Consider the following 4,797-nt stretch of genomic DNA (forward strand, 5'->3'; position numbering starts at 1 on the left):
AATATACGCTTCGCTAGTCGAAGTCTCACCACAAAGGTAAGCCGTAACCTGCCTAGCAGGCTGAGCAGCAATCTCGAGTCAAACTTGTGCCCTTCCTTTACGTTGAGCCTCAAGATAATCAAAGTCTACCATATTTGAATGCGGAATTTGAAACAAGAAGAAGGCATTTAATAAACTTAACTCTTATTAAATCATTCCAACCCATAAACTAGGGTTCATAAACTAACAAAGTAAAAATAATAATCTAAAGCTCTCACCATGGAATTAGTGTTCTAGATGTTCAATTCCCATTAATAATCAACTAATTTATTTAACAATTACTCAAAATTCGGATTATATAAAAACCCCCAAATTTTGGGTATAAACCCTAGCCTTTAATTCACAAATTAAGCCTTAGAAATGGAAGATTCAAGTTAATATAGCTATTATCCATCAATTCCATGCTCAATGAAGCTAACCCAACCAATAATATAAGATTTCAAAGCCAAGAACTCATTAGGAGGAAAAACCCATAAAACCCCCTCTTTTAATCTTAAGCTTTTTATGGAAAATATGAATCTAGCTAGTTTGTTTCCAACATATTCAATCATATTCAACATTAATCTTACTATTTAGGAAGATTCTAGGAACCAAAAATGATTTAGAGCTTAACTCAAGAACCCATTGAAGACCCGTTAGATTCTAAATTCTAGGTTATGCTAGATGATTAAGAGAGGTTAATGGAATCACAATAAGGTAGGAATGTTACCTTAGGGAAGAAATCACTTTTAAACCCTCCAATTCGCCTCCACAAAGCTCTCAAGTCGGGATAGAATAATGACTAGGGTTTTGGGGTTTTAAACTTATAAAATAAGGTCGGGCCTCGGTAACACCGCTACAACGGTCATATGGCCCGGCGGTACCCCCGGGGGCCGCGCAGATCGCTACGCCGTCCCCGGCCAAAATACATACCGCCGTCGTAGCGGCGCTTGTGCCGCCCCGGACGGACCGGACACCGAATTTTTCCAACTTCCACAATTTCATCCCGAAATCCGGCATTCACCCAAGACCCAGAACACACAAATAAATATGCAGATATATATAAAAATGCGCTACGAACGCACTCGTAGCCTCAGAATTCCCATCAGAAGTCTTGTTAGCTAAGTCAACCCCTAATACCTCAAAACTAACTTTCCAACCCAGGTCCCAAAATGCACCCGAGTGCATTGGGAACCGATATGAATATGCTCACAAGTTCTAAACAACCATTCGGACCTCTAGGAATCGACGGATTCCCGAAAAAGGTCCGTTTACTCAAAAGTCAATTTTGAGTCAACTCATTTTCGCTTAAAGCCCAATTTTTCTAGAAAACATTCTAAGGCCCACAACGATGCCTAGGAAGTCATGTCAACTATCTCCTCAGGTCAAAATAGTTCTAACGAGACTCGGGAAAGGGTCAACGAAGGCAAAAATGGAATAATCACGGTAACGACAAAACGGGTCGTTACACAATGGAGGTCACCTTGATCCCTTCAACTGCCTAACGGTCAAAATCAAGGTTCCAACCAAGGGTAAAAATGCTCCTAAATGCCTCGAGATCCGTACCAAACATTCCAACAAGTCATAATCGACCCTTCGGACCTCATGGAATCAATATAATTTTGAAAAATGTCCGTTTACCCAAAAGTCAAGTATCGATCAAACATTTTTCACTTTAAGGTTCTAACTTCCTCAAATCCTATCAAAACTCACCCGGTGACCTCAGGAATCGTGTTTCCCATCGCCGCGGGTCAAAAACACTCTAACGGGGTTAGGGAAATGGTCAACGGGGTTAAAAGGGTCAAAACGTACATAATGACCAAACTGATCGTTACAGTTATCCTTAATATAATTGAGATGAGGTAATTGCATTAGATTAACAATAATTATACATATAGCTCTTTGACAAAGAAATTATATATATATATATATATATATATATATATATATATATATATATATATATATATATATATATATAATAGTCCCTCTTTATGTTTGATATACGCATGACAAATAATCTCCATCTATCAAGTCTCACGAGTCCTCTAAATTGAGATGGGAGATCATTGAAGGTAGCATACACTTTAGAAGCAGTAAAATCATGGAAAGAATGCTTGCTTACTTTCTAGCTGATTAGTTTTTCAGAAGCACTGTTATATTGTACAGTAAGAATGATGAAGGAACTCTTTTATCTTCTTAACCTCTCTATGATCACTATATGGATTTTTGTAAAGGCCTTTGACAAAATCAACAGACAGTTTGAATCACTATAAACAATTATGTAACTGTGACTATTATGTTTACACTAGGAGATTCTTACGAGTAAGGATGCCGCTTCAACCTAGTTGTTGGTTCCAGGTCCAAGCACTAATGAATAAGCCATCAATCAAGGTCCTTTCATGTCCCTAATGACACGAGCTCCTCCATTATAGTCCTTTTTTTTTTTTTTTTTTTTTTAACGTTATCAGTGTTAAGTTTGAGGGAAAAAAAGATTTAGTCCATTTAATGACGATAGTATGAAATGAACATAGCTACACTGAAGTTGAGTGATAGCATTCCAAGTATTCAATTTGTATTATTTAATTGGTTGGTGATTAGTTGAACCATGATGAAGGCTATAAAGTGACACTTGCCTTCTAGTTCCATCTTTTTCATTACATCCTAATCTCCAGATTTTTTAAATAATAATTGGATAGAGAGAGAGAGAGTTGGTAACGAATCTAGTGACACAGTTCAAGCCTTTAAACTTCCACCAGTTAATCATCAATTTCCTATATGGATTGTCAGTGAATGTAATGTCTAAACATCCACAAAGAATATTTCATAATTCTTAAGCAAAGGCACCACTGTGAAAGAGGTGATCTATGCTCTCTATACTAGAACATCTACACCATCAGCTTCTTAAAGGATATCATTTCTAAATATGGACACTCTCTTATCACTAGGGATCTTGTTTCTTAATCCAGACAATAAACTCATTTTAAAAAGGGTACTCCTATGCCAAGTCTTGAAATTAATCTAACTTTGCAACTTTTTTGTTTGAAGAGTTATCAGGCAGAGGCTATAAAGAATGAACATTTATTGTCAAGTATTTATATTAGTTGATCTATCACATCATTAGACTAATCTACAAATTTTTTATATAAGTCGTGACATTTACAAGTAAGTATTTATTAGTAAAAAATACCTTTTAGGCCTTATAAACCCATAGGGGCTACTAGCTAAGTAAGATGACCCATTAGTTGATCTAATCTAAGTCGTTACCTCATTTGTGTTGTGAGGGCACCTACCCTTACCCGTAGGCGAACCCCAACTCAAAGCAATACAAACATAAGTTAATGAGGAAATTAAAGGAACTCCCAAAGTACTAAAATAGTCTTAATAACTTGCTAAAAATAAATTAGAGACAACATGCCCCTAAAACTTGGAAGTCACAAGTACAATAGCTTTTTAGAATACGATTACAAGTCTTAAAAGCTAATACAACACAGTCTGAAATAAGGAAGACAAAAATAAGGATATAGAGGAATCCGGTATTGGGAAGGCATCAACAACTCACCCTGGACTCCAAGATAGTGTTCTCCAACAGTCACTGAACCAAGATGCTCAACTCGTGCCCAGATCTGTACCTGCACACAAAAGGTGTAGGAAGTGTAGAGTGAGTACGGGAAGCACGTGTACCCAGCAACGTCCTTGACCAACCCTAAACTATAGCGATGGTGAGGGTTGGTACTTTTGATACTTCTCTTCTTGCTTATTTAGTAAAATTATATAGGTCATAAGAGATTCAACCACTAAAGTAAAGATTCTACTACTAAACAAAGTCATAAAGTCCATTACTTTCAAAGGATCATCATAAAGTTTCTAACTTTAGTTCTAATTTCTAACTTTTTTTTTTTCTGAATGAAAACCACCAAACCAAGTTTGGCAGTGCTTTATTAAAATAGAAAGTTTTCTGTACAAGAAAGGAAAAAGAAAAACAAATAAGAAAAAATCAGAGAAACAGAAATAAAAGTGTAAATTACATCCAGAGACTGTATAGAAGCTTGTCTACTGCAAATCCTCTAGCCTTGACTTGACACCGTCTCAAACACCTACAAGATCTCACCAGGTGCTATAGTTCAAAGTCTAATGAATAAAGATTCAAGCTTCCAGGATGGAGTAGCATTCTTCTATTATTTCTTCAGATCCAGCTGTTATCTCCTTGACATTGTGTTGCACTTTGTTTGCCATTGTCTCTAATTTCTTAAATGAACAGATCTTTAGAAGTACTACAAATGAATGAGCATGTACACATGCTAATACCACTCTTGTAATCCTACTAAAAACATTTTCATTCAGTATATGCTGCTACTCATGGCATGTGTAAATGTAGCCTTATTACTGCTACTGATCTCCAATGTTGCTGTTAATCTCCAGCCTCATTATTTTCATTCTAATTTCTAACTTTACTTCAATTAGAACAAGTATAGTATTACACCTCGAAAAATTTCATGTCGTCATGTAGTAGATAGAATAACGTAGGGTAAGAAGTACATGATGTTTCTATAAGTAAGAAGTAGTACTTAACGGTTCTAGTTAAGATTCCAAATACATTTGAGACAAGAGAAGAAACTTCGTTGAAAAATGTAAGGTATAAGTCGTGTTTTGGAAGGGTTTTGCAAAGTACCGAAATAATGTTGACTTAATGATGTCTTGAGGAAGAGTTATGACGCCCCTACAAGTGCTAAGAAGGTTCCATAAGAATTGGAGATCAAACGAGATGACGAGAACAAG

At 36.2% G+C, this 4,797-nt stretch overlaps 1 long non-coding RNA gene across 1 annotated transcript; it reads right to left on the minus strand.

The window, feature by feature from the left end:
- Positions 1–3,352: 3,352 nt before the first annotated feature.
- On the minus strand, positions 3,353–4,139 carry LOC132058367 (uncharacterized). Its single transcript, XR_009415269.1, has 2 exons — positions 4,047–4,139; positions 3,353–3,650 (listed from the first exon to the last, which is right to left on the minus strand). It is a non-coding gene; the product is annotated as an uncharacterized LOC132058367 (long non-coding RNA).
- Positions 4,140–4,797: the final 658 nt, after the last annotated feature.

Source organism: Lycium ferocissimum, chromosome 5 (genome assembly GCF_029784015.1).
Source record: "Lycium ferocissimum isolate CSIRO_LF1 chromosome 5, AGI_CSIRO_Lferr_CH_V1, whole genome shotgun sequence".
In the NCBI taxonomy this organism is placed as follows: domain Eukaryota; kingdom Viridiplantae; phylum Streptophyta; class Magnoliopsida; order Solanales; family Solanaceae; genus Lycium; species Lycium ferocissimum.